Genomic DNA, 16,279 nt, shown 5'->3' on the forward strand with positions numbered 1-16,279 from the left:
AACCAATCGTTTCTCTAGATAAGACCCTTCTTCCTCGGCTGGGATCGTTCAGAGCCCTTTGAAAGCTGCATTTAAACTGCATTTTGGACGTTTAATCTTAGGGCACCATTGAAGTCCATTATATGGACAAAAATCCTGAAATGTTTTCCTCAAAAAACAGAATTTCTGTTCGACTGAAGAAAGAAAGACATGGGAAAGAAAGACATTTACTCACCCCCTTGGATGACATAGACTGGTCATTTCTTTGTCAGTGGGCAAACGTACAAAATCAGCATGGGATCAATAATTTTTTCCCTCACTGTATATGCTTTGCTCACACATAATATCCAAATGCTCATTTGCAGGTAACGTTTCAACTTCTCACCCCACAAAATTGCCAGAACTGATTTATCAGTATTTCTCAAAACTGAGTTGTGTTCCTGATTTTTCTTGTAATGTCTAATAAGATGTTGCAAAAGCCCAAACAAAATTTCTTGGGAAATGTAAAGCCTGCATGGTACTTTGACAGTGACTTTCTCAGCAGGACTCAACACGACTTGCTTGAGGTGAACTATAGCCTTGACTTGTCTTTTTTCATTTAGTTGTGCACTGCAACTTGAGACTTGACTCAAGGATTTATTATATATACGTAACTTACTCCCACCCCTGGCACAGCGTTATTATAGAGAAACACATCCTACCAGCAGAAATAAAAAGTCAATGCCATAATTATCAAGGAATGTCCAAACAAATATAAGCAAATCTCTATGCAGGACGATTAATGTAGTAAAATTGTTACAGAATGTACAGGTCATACAGAAACTGGAAATTTAACATTGACTCTGTAAACCTGCTTTATGACTATGAGCATATTACTTTCTAATGATGTCATGCAAATAATTCTATGGAAACACTTATGTCGATGTAGACTTACATAATTACAATTTATGTGAATTATATCATTATATACAATTATGATGCAAACGGAAAAAACCTCGAAGCATAATTCCTGGAATGCATGACTTAATTTCTTGCACTCACATTCCAAACCAGTTGTACTGTGTGCATTGCTTCCTTTGGATCAGCTCAAAGCAGCGGAGCTTCAGGACGTTGAAAAAACTGTAGCCCACCATGTTGGAGATAGTGTCGTTTCCATTGAGAAGGCACTGTTTAAATCTATCAGATACAAGACAGAAATAAATATTATTTGCATTGCAGTGTCAGCAATCTGTCCCTTTTGTGTGTCAACATCAGCTAAATTTTCCATTAAGCACAATGTACATGCATTGATGCAAACTTTGTATTTATCAAGTCAAATCAATTACCACAACTGAAACAAGAGCATGGTTGCGAGTTAAAAAAAAATCATTGATTTAATTAAACTTTTTAAGTTGCAAACATTATTTTGACGAGTTCTGTTGACATATTAATGCTCATTACACAGCTTAAAGAGATAGTTCACCCAAAATGAAAATGTGATGTTTATCTGCTTACCACCAGGGCATCCAAGATGTAGGTGACTTTGTTTCCTCAACAGAACACAAACGAAGATTTTTAACGAAAAACGGTGCAGTCTGTCAGTCAAATAATGGCAGTGGATGGGCACCAGACCTTTAAAAGTAAACAAAAACATGCACAGACAAATCCAAATTACACCCTGCGACTCGTGACGATACGTTGGTGTCTTATTGTTATTCTGATTGTTCAAACCGATTTAAAGCTAAAAGATTACGTTTGCTTGCGCAAACTCATCCGGGACTTTTCACCGATTTCCCCTTACGGTGTTTGCGTATACTACGCCAGAGCGTGTTCACATGTAAAGTGCCTGATGCTAAACTGGTGCTCAGGACAGATGGACGTGGCTGTGTATCAAAGGTAAAAAATTATACGAATACTGTTCAGTTTCTCGCAAAATCCGATCGTTTCGTGTCTTAGGACATCAGTGTATCGTCACGAGCCGCAGGGTGTAATCTGGATTTGTCTGTGCATGTTTTTGTTTACTTTTAAAGGACTGGTGCCCATCCACTCACAGTATTTGGCTGGCAGACTGCACCGGTTTTCATTAAAAATATTCATTTGTGTTCTTCTGAAAAAACAAAGTCACCTACATCTTGGATGCTCTGGGGGTAAGCAGATAAACATCAAATTTTCATTTTTGGGTGAACTATCCCTTTAATATTGTGTATAATTTCAAACTTACATTTCTGAAGTTGTAATAATGTATTGAAATTTGACATCTGGCAGTAAATTTCTAGTTCATATGCTGTGCACTGAATAGGTAGAATAAATGTTTAAATTAATGCTTTTTTTCAAGAAATGGAAAGACCTCTTATGTTTGACATTTAAATAAGTTTCTGTTATATTTAGTTATATTTAATTATCATGTAATTAACATGCTATAAATAATAAATAATGCAAAATGTGTTTATGTACAAATTAAGTTCATTCGACTCAATGTAGTTTGTTATTTGAACATAATTTCATTATATGTGACCCTGGACCACAAAACCAGTCTTAAGTCGCTGGGGTATATTTGTAGCAATAGCCAAAAATACATTGTATGGGTCAAAATTATTGATTTTTCTTTATGCCAAAAATCATTAGGAAATTAAGTAAAGATCATGTTACATTAAGATTTTTTTGTAAAATTCCTACTGTAAACCTATCAAAATGTAATTTTTGATTAGTAATATGCATTGTTAAGAACTTAATTTGGACAACTTTAAAGGTGATTTTCTCAGTATTTAGATTTTTTTGCATCCTCAGATTCTAGATATTCAAATAGATGTATCTCGGCCAAATATTGTCCTATCCTAACAAACTATACATCAATAGAAAGCTTATTTATTGAGCTTGTAAAAGTTTTGTAAAATTTAACCTTATGACTGGTTTTGTGGTCCAGGGTCACATATATTCTCATAACTCAAAAAGACTGACACCAACTGTTGTCTTTTTTTTTTTTTTTTTTTTTGAGCCAAAAGATTTGTCTTTAGAGTGTTCCACATCAAAGAAAGGCCTTTATACATAAATGTGACCCTGGACACAGGTATATTTGCAGCAGTAGCCAACAATACACTGTATGGGTCAAAACTATCGATTTTTCTTTTATGCCAAAAATCATTAGGATATTAAGTAAAGATCATGTTCCATGAAGACATTTTGTAAATGTCCTACCATAAATATATCAAAATCTAATTTTTGATTAGTAATATGCATTGAAGAACTTCATTTGGACAACTTTAAAGGCAATTATCTGAATATTTGGATTTTTTGCACACTCAGATTTTCAAATAATCGTATCTTGTCATATTTTTTCAGCTTTCAATTGATGTATAAATCTCACTTTCAAAAAAATGACTTGTTTCAAGGTCACAAATGTCTTGCTGTCCCACTGAAATGTGGGCAAAAATATATTGTTTGTCTCTTAAAAATGTGCAGTATAAGTCTCAAATGAGCCATATATGGATAAAACGCATGGGGTGAATAAACAGAAAATATGAGTTATGACAAAAGGATGAGTTATTACTCTAAAGAGTCTCCCCTGAGGACCTGAAATGCCTCTCATCTGTGGAATGTGAAAGATGCTGCTCACCTGTGGTCACAGTCACAGTGGGAGATTGTGAACAGATTGGGATTGAACACACCGAAGTTCACAGAGAACGAGCGGATGATGTGCTCACAGTGATCATGTTCTCGACAGCATCTGTCTGCATGCACAAACATACCTGCATAAGAGAAATCATGTGTAATAACAAATTAATAATCAATTATTAATTGTGATTACTATTACATCTCACTAAACAAATTTCTGGAACTGCAAGTGCAAAGTGCAGAGCGATATTTTGCACAGAAACTTGACTGTCCTGTCTACACTTATGGCACACTCTGTAATAATACTGATTTATGAGCACTGATTTTACCTGTAATTTTCAGGTTATGGTGCTGGACCTCCCACATCTTGAACACATTCACAGATTTTTATTTGACCACGCCCATCCACGCGTACACACGTTGGCACAAAAATTGCATTTTCATTTATCGACCTCATGAAAATCAGTGAATAACGTGAATAAAGTCGGATATTGCTGTTAATAAAGTTTGTTATTTCTGTCATTATCCTACAAAAAAATAAATAAAATAGTGCTGTCAAATGGTTAATCGTGATTAATCACTACATAAAAGTTTTCATTTACATAATATGTGCACTGTGTATATTTATTATCTATATATAAAAGCGCACATGCATGAAGAAAAATATGTCTATAAAATATAAACATATAAAAAGACATACATGTAAATATTTTCAAAATAGCCTGTATTTACATATACATAATAAATATACACAGTGCACACACATACATTATGCAAACCAAAAATTATTTTGGATGTGATTAATTGTTTGACAGCACTAAAATAGAAAAAAACAACAACTTTGTTTTCTGCAAGTGCCTGCAACATAGTTTTACTATTGCCATCAGTAATTCAATATATCAGCTCCACTAATTGTTTTATATATTAGCCTACTTGTCTTTACTAAATTTTAACAAATGCTTCATCATAATTTGATCAAACTTTTGAGCAGTGTTGGGGAAAGTTACTTTTAAAAGTAATGCATTGAGTTGCTCCCTAAAAAAGTAACTAATTATGTTACTTTTTACAGAAAGTTCTGCGTTATGTTACTTTTGTGTTACTTCTTAAATCTGGGCAGGACTTGCTTGTTTGTTTTTAATATAAAAAGTTTTATTTTTGGCAAATGTAAAAGCCTTTTTACAGCAAAAGCCTCAGGTTTAGAGAAAAGCAAATTCAAAAACTGTCAACTCTTCACCAATAAAAAAAGGAAAACAAATGTTAGATTATCTTGAGTAATTTTTGCTTATTAGTATGGATGAATTGGATCATAGAAGGTCGGCAGCAAAGACACCGGTTACTAAAATGGGATTAAATACATAAAGGATATTAGTATTTTTAAACATATTTAATTATTGCAGGTTTGCATTGAATTTTACTGTTTTTAATCATTTTGAGGAATACTGTATCTGTTTTTTTTTAGTGAGTGAGATGAATTAATGCATGTTCACATTTATTGTAGAACTAAAGTAACATTTACTCACAATTTCTCTAACATGGGGACAGGAGAGCTTGCAATCAATAAATGAGGAAAAAGTAACTGGCGTTACTTATTTGAAAAAGTAACTCAGATATTTTCTTGTCAATTAATAAGCAATGCGTTACTTTACTAGTTACTTGGAAAAAGTAATCTTATTGCGTAACTTGCGTTACTTGCACTGCTTTTGATGACCAACATGGTTAATTTTGTACCAGTATCAACAACACAATTTCTTCACTAAATCAGTTTATATATTTTATATATATTGCAACTTTAAAAAAATGCCTTCACCAAATGATCACTGCGGTGAAGTGACAAATGGGAGTAGTTTAGTAATGAATGCACACCTACCCAACTGTTCGTAGTCATTGGCGCTGGTGCCGCGTCCACACCAAAGTGTTCCCGGTAAAACCCAAGCACGTTTATGACGACTTCTTGCTGTTGAATCCATCAGCTGGCCATGATTTACACGTTCTCTTTGCAAAGATAAACTCATATACGAGTTCATTTCACACAGACTGGCATCTTCCAGTAGCGCGCTTAAGTTGAAGTGCATTGGTAATTTCTCATTGTCGCGTGCGCGCTCTTGTTGGCAGAGTGACCAATAACGCTGAACCAAAGTCCAGTCGCTACTCATGAAACAACTTTCAAGGCGGTTCTCTGTTGTCCACTTGCTCCAGTAAAAGAGACGAGATGTTGAAGTGTCCGGTGAGTTGATGAGAAAACTAACTTGAGGATTCCCGTGTTCAGATTTGATGAGGAGACAAAATGGTGCAGGTTTTTGAATTGCTTCCCCATTGCAACTGCATGCCACTACTAACACAGTAAGAAGAATACTGATTCGTGTAAAGTGAAGATGTAGAGGCATTGCTGCAGAGACGCGTATTTGGAAGCTAGAAAGAATCCCGCTCTATTTCCTATCTAAGATAATTTTGCACAAGGCGAATAAACCCCATCAGTCTGTTTCAGTCCATGCATGAAGAAGGAATTTGCTCCGTGAATGATCTGTCAAATGAAAACGAACGAGTTTTTTTTGCCGGGTCTATACTGTGTGTGTAGTAGGCTACATGTTAAAACTTGTAACTGATGTTGAGCTGAAATGACAGGAGTCACATGACTTGGCATGAACCAAACTCTGTTTTACCGAGGATTTGCAGCACATTGACTTGATAAAAGTTAATCAAAAAGCCCATTATAGTGTTGGGGAAAATTAATTATTTATTTAGTTAATTAATTGATCTCTATAAAAGTACTAATTACATTTCTTAGTTACTTTTAATGGAAAGGAATGCGTTACGTTACTTTTCGCGTTACTTTTAAATCTGCGCAGGGCTTGCTTGATTGATTTTAATATAAAAAGTTGTATTTTTGGCAAATGTAAAAGCATTTTTACACCAAAAGCCTCAGGCTTAGAGAAAAGTAAATTCACATCGGTTCAGTCGACCGCAGAAGAAAAAAAAGTCAACTCTTTAGCAATAAAAAAACGAAAACAAATGTTCGATTATCTTGAGTAATTTTTGCTTATTAGTATGGATGAATTGGATCATCGAAGGTCGACAGTAAAGACATCGTTAATAAAATGGGATTAAATACATAAAGGATATTTGTATTATTTAACATTTAATTATTGCAGGTTTGCATTGAATTGAGTTGAATACTGTATCTTTTTTTAGGGAGTGAGATTATTTTTTTGCATGTTCACATTAATTCGAGAACTAAAGTAAAACCGGGGGAAAAAGTAACTCAGATTTTTTCTTGTCAATGTAAAAGTAATGGGTTACTTTACTAGTTACTTGGAAAAAGTTATATTATTGCCTAACTTGCATTACTTGTAATGCATTACCCCCAACACTAAAAAAGTAGCGACTAATGATATCTTAAATAGTGTATTACTAATTACTTTCTAAGAAGTGTTGCTTATTACTAATTACTTTCTAAGTTCCATATCAACCTCAACAATATGTAACCCTGGACCACAAAACTAGTCATAAGGGATTTTAAATTAATATTTCTTTTTAAATAAATAAGTTTTCCATTGATGTTTTGTTAGGATAGGACAATTTTTGGAAAATCTGCAATTTGAGAGTGCAAAAAATAAAAAGAAATACTGAGAAAAATGCCTTTAAAGTTGTCCAAATGAAGTTCTTAGCAATGCATATTACTAATCAAAAATTTGGTTTTGATATATTTATGGTAGAAAATTTGCTTAATGTCCTCATTTTTTTTTCCATAAAAGAAAAATCCATAATTTTGACCTTTACAATGTATTGCTATAAATATATAACAAATATACTGTTTTGTGGTCCAGAGTCACATATAAGGATAGACATGAAACTACTATAATAATTAATTTTAAACAATATAGGGTATAAGCAGGTATTAGAAGACAAACACATCATTAAGATCATGAAGTGGCAGCTTTTATATTGGGTTCTTGAGAAAGGAAAGGACATGAAGATATTAGTTTAGTTGTACTATTGAGTTTTGTGGGCGTTTTTGTTTAAATCACAACACGAGTGGAAGAGCCTGCATTTCACAAGGTTTGACATTTTGCTCATCAGAGATAAAAGTAATCTTGATTTAAATGATAAAATTAATATATTGGTTCACATTATATTGGTGTTGAAAATATGGGTTTCTTCTAAAACTGAGAATGCAGAAAGAGTCTTAAGATTTCTTTATCGTATAAATTAATCTTCACGGCTTTGAATTTTATTTCCTGCACATTTTACAAACACTACAAAAGGGTTAGATAAGTGTACGAGCATACTTTATTATTTAACAAGTGTAACACAAGTGCACCAGTGCTTCATGGTTGTTGCATAACCTCATCTCTTTATTTGTTTAGCATGCCGAGTTTCTTCCGGCAAACCTAATTTTTGCATTCAAATATAGGTCATGTTTTCATCTGTTATATCACTGTGTAAAAAACAGTTGATGCCAAAAATGGTCAAATAAACAGTCGCAATGAATAGTGTGATTTATAATAAACATTATGTTTGAGGTCACATTTGAGATCTCTTGTGAAACATTAGAAAAGACAAATGTGAGAGTCTATAATGAAGGAGAAAAATCTGAGTACATTGTGATTTCTTGAAACTTTAGAGGAGACTGATGTGAGTGTGTTACAGAGTATTTTTCTCAAGAGAAAATGTGAGGAGCAGGAGATTTTGTTTTTCGATGTTCATGTAACCAAATTTCTGTCAAAGGGTAACATTAGAGATTTTAGAGTGTTCTCGGCTGGATCATGCATGCACACTTTTCCTGGTATACATAGTAATGAACTGAACAGAAGGCTAAAAATCTCTTGTATTTTGTTGATATTTTTCAGTGCAGAAAGCATAACAATTGGTGTCATCAAAAGCATCCATGCTTTTTCCCACAGGCCTTCAAGCTTCTTAAACGATCTGCTTGAAGAGCCTCCCCATCGCTGTACAAGGAGTGACTCATTCTCAGCAAACTTGCCAGAATTTTCCACACTTGTCTATTTTAATGTATATATTTCTTGTCTGTTATGTGTGTGCACTGCCACTTTATGCATAATCGATTTTATGCTTTTTTATACTATGAAAACCAACCACAGTTCTACCTCTCTAACATGAAATAATGTTAGTATGGGTCTCACTTTACATTAGGTGGCCTTAACCACTATGAACTTACATTTAAATTAATCATGTGGTACAATGTACTTATTGTGTACATACATGTTTTTACATTGTACTTATCTTTAAAAAAAAAACAATATGTAATTACATTTGTAATTAATTTCTCTAATTACCAACGTTGACCCAATGAATGGCAGCATTGCACCTTTTTTGAGAGTGTAGAGTGTTTAGAGCACTAAACTCAGCTGGTTTTCTGTCTGTTCAAAGTTTTTTCCTGAAAAACAAGGATACCCAAAATTCCCTCTGTAAAAACATTTGACTCTAATATGTCAACAACAAAAAAAAGAATTATGAAACTGACTTCATCCAGTGTTTAGATTTTTGTACTAGAAATGTATGCAAATTAGAGGATATTTCATTAAATAATGCCTTAGTTGCATATTAAACCTAACATTTTAGAAAACTAGTAACTATGTTTGCAAATATCAATGTAATCAATCAATTGGGGTAAGGCGATAACTATTAGCTCATTACTTTACCTTATTCACCTGCAGTGTCTCACCTTAACCTTTGACTGAATGGTTCTTTGTGGAACCAAAAATGCATAGAATGTTTAAAGCACTAAACTGAGCTGGGTTTGTTTGGTTTTGTCTTAAAACCAGCTTTATAAGCAAGTCCGTTCAATGAGTCCTTAATATTCATAAAAGTGATTAATCAGTTTGTGTTTCTCAATGGATGACTTTAAAACTTGCATTTTGTGTGCAAACCCCTAAATCAGTTTGCTACATCTCACACTGGTTTCATTTGAAAAAGTGGTGCAGTATCTTGAATACAGATCCTGAACCGTATTTGGACAGGATTTAACTGCCTAAAGCTGTCCTAAAAAAAAAACGCTCTTCAAATCTTTTTCTCAAAGCTTCTGAACGCATCTCAGCACTGACAGTGTACTGGGGTTTCCACAGCTAGGTAACACGGGCGTGGAATAAGTAAAGAGGGCTACACGCACAGCTTACAGGCGTCTGCTGAAAGGAAAATCAGGAGAAGAGTGAGTGGATTTTGATGTGCACAAGGCTTTGAATGAACGCTCTCCTCAAATGCGCAGTCGCTGATTCCGCTCACTACTGACCTCACTCCGATAGTCCGCATTGTTTGCAGTCGCCTTCCTTCATAAGTGGGCGGTTGTTATCAGGTAAGAATATTCCAAATAACATTTTCCTCACTTAGGTCTATTGCAAAGATATTCATTAACACAATGCATGCGAAAAGCATCATTTTCCAATCGACAAAAATGATGCATTCTGTGGATAACGCGCGCATTTGGGTCTCAAACCTGATGAGTTTAATACAGAAAAACCCTGCATGAATAAAAGGAGTGGTGTCTTTAGCTATATTGACTCTCTGTGCGAATGCATTCAGCCCACAGTCGTGCATAAACAGGCTGTATGAAGTCATATCGACATGATGGCTGAACAATGCTTGCTGTAAAAATATGAGCTTTAGGTGAGGAATATCTATCGAGTGTGTTTTAGAACTGGAAGAACCAACATGCTGCTGTCTATTAGAAGATAAGCGGAAGGTGTGTCATCTCAATGCGGGTTTTGCTTCTGCTTTCCATTGAGAGAAGCAAGGTGCGTTCAGCTGTAATGGTAATAAAGACAAGATCGCGAGTGGTTCGGCTCTTATTGCGCAGCAAGGCAGCGGTCTAGATTTTTTTGCTTTGTGCATTTTAGAGTAATTAATACACTACAACATAGTTTTTTTTTCAATGGGAAGATATGAGCATGCACTCGCTTTCAGGGGTATGTTTTCTGTAGAGATTTCTGCAGATATGACCTAGTTCCACTCATCACATATTTAGTCATTCTGCTTGTTTGCGGGTGGAGTTTCGGAATGGATCGATCCGCTGCAATTTTATTTCAGTGAAGAATATTTTATGTGCGGTAAAACTCAAAAGGAAATTGATGAAGGCGTGGATTCTTGCAGTCAAACGATTATGCACATTTTAATAATAATACTGCATGAGCTGTATTTGATTGCTGTTGATAATAGATCAACAGAAAATAATCTTTATAATCAGAAAATGATCTTGTGTTACTGTAGAGCAGTGGTGTGGAAAAACATTATTAAAAATGAATGTGTAGCGATAGATTTGTATTTATTGATTGAGTAATTGTTTGCACACAGAGTGTATAGGATAGCTACCTAAAGAGCAAACCTAGTACAGTGTTGCTGATTTGTTATATGGATTTTGGACATCTTGGGACTCTCCATTGCTTTGGTCCCAAGTCCAGGAAATCCTAAGACTGGATGTCTTAAGTCCATATAATAAAACAAAATGAGCTAAATTTGATATAAGGCCAACCTGTAAGTGAAGTGCTGACGCATTTATACTCAGCGTTCAAATATTTTTAATTGTGTTGGCAGATATACACTGTATAATACACTGAGTAAGATAATGAAAAACGTTACACAGCAAAAAGGTTTTCTTTGAATATATTTGCAGGAATGTAGTACACTACGCTTGCATTTGTACAGTTTGAATTTAAGAAGTGAAATATTGGCAGTGTTATAACTCTCAATCTATACTATACAGTACATGCATGCAAATACCATTTAGCATTTTTTGTGGAGTTTAAATGAGATCTCTAGCTACAATCTGAATGATACATTGTACACACTGTAGCAGTGCTATTTGTGACATTGTTATGCCCACACATTTTGCTTGTGCTCTTATTCTGAATGAGATTATTCTGATTATTCTCAAATCTGAATATGGTCAAAGTGTAATACTGCTTTAAATTGTTGTTGTATATATATATTAAAAAGATTTCTGTTTAATTTAATTGCAAATAATCTTGTCAGGCATATTTTTACTTTATAAAATATTTTTCAAATAGTCAAATTACTTTCACCCTAAATACGAATTAGTTGTAATTTTACATTTTTAAAATTTGCCACTTTAAAAAAAAATCTGTTTAATTAAATTGCATTTTTGTTTTAGTTAATATCATGCATTTTCCCTAATTTACAGAAAACACCCACTAAAATGGCATTCAGTGTCATTCAATTTCACCCCAAATAATAATTAGATGTAATTCTACATTTTTAAAATTTGCCACTTTAAATTGTTGTTTTTCCCAAAAATATTAATAAATAAATATAATACATTTTTCTCTAATTTACAGAAGACACCCACTAAAATGTCATTCAGTGTTACAAGCTTGTCAGGTATATTTACAACAAAAGTCACTTTATAAAATATTAAAAGACAAATTACTTTCACCCCAAATACTAATTAGTTATAATTCTTCATTTGTAAAATTTGCCACTTTAAATAGTTGTTTTCCAACCAATAAATAAATAAATAAATAAATAAAAAGTTTTCTGTTTAATTTAATTGCGTCTTTGTTTTCATTTTTCCTGAGCAAAAAAATAAATAAAATAAAATAAAAAAATAAAATAAAAAAATATATATATCATACATTTTTCTCTAATTTACAGAAGACATCCACTATAATGTCATTCAGTGTTACAATCTTGTCAGGTATATTTACAACAAAAGTCACTTTATAAAATATTAAAAGACAAATTACTTTCACCCCAAATACTAATTAGTTATAATTCTCCATTTTTAAAATTTGCCACTTTAAATAGTTGTTTTCCAATAAATAAATAAATAAATAAATAAATAAATAAATAAAAAGTTTTCTGTTTAATTTAATTGCGTTTTTGTTTTAGTTTTCCCTGAGCAAAAAAAAAAAAAAAAATCATACATTTTTCTCTAATATACAGAAGACACCCACTAAAATGTCATTCAGTGTAACAATCCTGTCAGGCATATTTACATTACAAAATATTAAAAGACAAATTACTTTCACCAACAAATACTAATTAGTTATAATTCTTCATTTTTAAAATGTGCCACTTTAAATTGTTTTCCAAAAAAAAAAAAAAAAAAAAGTTTTCTGTTTAATTTAATTGCGTTTTTGTTTTAGTTTTTCTGAGCAAAAAATAAATAGCATACATTTTCCCTAATTTACAGAAGACACCCACTAAAATGTCATTCAGTGTAACAATCTTGTCAGGTGATTTTAAAACAAAAAGCACTTTATAAAATTAAAATATTAAAATACAATTTGCCACTATCCTAGATTTTGCCCCTCTGTCAATATTTTTTTTTTTAAATAATTTAAAACACAATAAAATTTAATAAGCTCCCTTATTCTTTTATATATTTTAATGTGAACAAGTCAGAATAAGCATGCCGCTTACATTTTTACATAAATATTGCTACACTGAATGACAAAGTAACATTATTTCAACCAAATCTTGACATTTTATTCTCCAAAAACTTATTTTAAACCTTAAAAGTAGACACTTCCACTTAATGGACATTCTATGGACATAAAATCACTTTTTGATAAATTTCTTCTCATCATCATTTGTTCTTTACGTCTGCAGTGTTTGTATTTGCAATTCCTTTTTAGAAAATAGATAAGCCTAGATAAGCCGTATGCACTAAGAAGTGATTTTTCTGCCAGACAAATTTGCTTTCAACACAGACAGCGTCTCAAATAGCTCCTGCATTTCTGACCGACGTGAGAATCAGTGGATAATATTACAGTAAAACAATCGAAAAATCCACCCCTGTACAGAGACATGAATAACTGTTTATTGTTTCACTGTTTGCTGTTTTTTATGCTGTTGTTGTATTTGTCCTCACCCTTATTTATGTATGAATTATTTTCTTTGTGTATTTGTAACTGTTACAGTGTCAAATGTGTCTACACTAGATTTTGTAAAAATGCCTCATTGTGTTCAAGAGTTATGTCCATTTAATTAAAGTTGCAACGCCCACCAAGAAGAGTTTGGCTGGATGTGATCAAGATGAATTACACTTCAACAAGATTTTAATCACTTTCGAGAGCCAAAAAATAATAAAAAATAAATAAATATATAATAATAAAAAAAATAGCCCACCTAATTATCATACAAGATAAAGAATGTATGAATAAATAAAAGAATAAATTAATGTTAAAATAAATAAATGTGAGATTTTTTAAACAAGAAAGTTAAAATGAATGAATAAATAATAAATACAATAACTTCACAAATTAATTGTATTTATTCATCTTTAATTTATGCAAGATTTGGGCCTCCATAGAACACTAAAATAATCATTTTATTCATAGTAAATATAAAAGTATATATAATTTAAAGTTGTTCTGGTTGAGTAGGTCTATCATCTTACATAAATTACTTGTGAATTACTTTTGGTACAGATTTGAGTTTTCATGGTAATGCCCTCTGTTGGTGGTTTGGAGTCGCTCCATCCCAATTTTAAGTCTTGACTTCACATTTAATACATCACCCAAACACATCAGATTCAACTCATCAGCACAGACTATGGATGTTGACAGTTCATGCTCATTTTGTGGGATGGAGGATGAACCACTGATTCATTCATTTTTTCAATGTGTAAAGACTCAAATCCTTTGCAATAGTTTACATTTTTATAAAGGTAAGCACCTTGATTCTTCCAGCTCCTTTCAGTTAAAAGATGTAATTTGTTACTATAAAGGTAAAACTAGTATATCAGAGAATCACCTAAACAAAAATTCGGCAAATCGCAGCCTTCTTTTTCTCACTTTTCAATTAAAATCGATGCTTTCCTTAAATCTCTTAGATCGATTAAAAACAAGAAGTGATATAATTTTGAAATATTATGAGGATTGTTTTGGTGATACCACTAATGCATAAGGTTTTTCCTCTGTATGTGTTTGTTATTATTATCTTATTTGATTTATTTTAAGTTATTATTATTATACATATATTTTTTTTCTTTAGTTATTCATCTGTATGTATTTATCTTTGTATGTGAAGTTTTACAAGATGTGATGTTTTATCTTATTATTAATTTTTCCTGTATAAGGTTTTGTCTGTTAAACGTTTGCATTAGGGCTGTCAATCGATTAAAATTTTTAATCGCGATTAATCGCATGGTTGTCTTGAGTTAACTCGCGATTAATCGCACATTTTTATCTGTTCTAAATGTACCTTAAATTAACACTTTTTAAAGTTTTTAATACTCTAATCAACATTGGCATGGTTGCTTTAAGCAAATATGGGTTTATTATCAGTGAAACCATACTTGACTAGACTAACTTGTTTCAAATGTCATAGATGTTTTTCAAATAACTTGTTCATGTCTATTAGACACATGAAAAAAAGAACATAGAAACACCAGTTTCCCATTACTTCTCTTTCTTTGCACTGAGCAATTTACTTACACAAGCCTGTTTACATTATTTGCAGGACGGGGCAGCTCACTTCTTCTGAACATGCAAAATCTACATTTATTATTACATTTCTTTGCCTCTCGGTGCCCACATACTGTCATTTGATGCAGCCAAGTTCTCAACAAAACTGTTTCCATTGTTTTGATGTAATATTTCTGTTATCAGACAGCCAAAGTAATATGAAATAATAACTGAAAAAAAATCCTGAATTATGATCATTATTCAATCACTGAAAAGAATCACTTACCGGCATCTGGACATAAGTCCCTGCATTATTATCGTTGTTTTTAACTTCCTGTTTGAATGCCTTCAGGATCCTTTGACTTTTTAGGAGTTTAGCCATTTAAAGTTATGTGATCCCCAAAACCTGCTTCTTTTATGTTTTAATGTATTGTTTTGGTTATAATGTACTGATTGGAGAGCCTGGTCTCATGCAAATGCGCATTAGCACGACTTTCTGTTTCTATTTGGCGTGCTATTAACAAGCTGAAATTAACTTTGGCGTACATATGATATGCAATTATGCATGTGTTTGACGTGCATTTAATACGCCGTTTTCGCGTGCATACTCGTATGTGGCTTTACGCATCAACCCCACAGCACCAATCCTAACGTAGCCCGACTCCGCTTGCGTTCATTAAATATGGCAGAAGTGCCGGTGCACGCAAAAGGATAAAATACAGAAGTACCTGCGTACCGGCCCACTTCAAGCACTGGAATGAACATAACATCTGTTTTAACCGAAAGCGCTGCTCCACTGCCGCTCGCTGAACAGAGCAGACGCAGATATGAAGAGAGGGAGGTGCGCGCGCATTCATTGGGAGACCTCGCGCACGTTCAGCAAAACCGAAGAGCCTCAGAAACTATATTGGGTTTGTCCAATTATGTGTTTATGTATTGTTGCTAGACACTTTTCGCTAGGTTGGCAGCACTGCATCCATTTCTTTAACTATGGGCTACGTAGTGGGTCAAACAGAAATGCGCGCTGCGTTAATCGCGCGTTAATAAAATTAGTGCCGTTAAAATGAATTTGCGTTAACGCGCGATTAACGCGTTAATTTTGACAGCCCTAGTTTGCATATAAAAAAATCAGCACAGAGTTTTAAGACCTGAGCTGCATTGCTTCATAGGGTCCCTTTGGAGTGTTCACTGTTCCTTACTCACTTATTAGGGGATATATATTAAGGTTCACTTCACTTAGCCATTTGGAACACATTGCAACATCAGCAAACACAGACTAAACTTTGATTTCTACGTTTGTTTCTAAGACTAAATATACTTGTAAATTA

The 16,279-nt window shown here is 33.1% G+C and overlaps 1 protein-coding gene across 1 annotated transcript in view; it reads left to right on the top strand.

The window, feature by feature from the left end:
- The first annotated feature begins 9,736 nt into the window (after positions 1–9,736).
- The window catches only part of rph3ab (rabphilin 3A homolog (mouse), b), a 43,693-nt gene continuing 37,150 nt past the window's right edge, over positions 9,737–16,279 (top strand). The window contains exon 1 of the mRNA XM_073836809.1: positions 9,737–9,880. The gene's annotated coding sequence lies outside the window, so the exon portion shown is untranslated. The remainder of the gene's footprint in view (positions 9,881–16,279) is intronic.

Source organism: Garra rufa, chromosome 3, assembly GCF_049309525.1.
Source record: "Garra rufa chromosome 3, GarRuf1.0, whole genome shotgun sequence".
Classification (NCBI taxonomy): domain Eukaryota; kingdom Metazoa; phylum Chordata; class Actinopteri; order Cypriniformes; family Cyprinidae; genus Garra; species Garra rufa.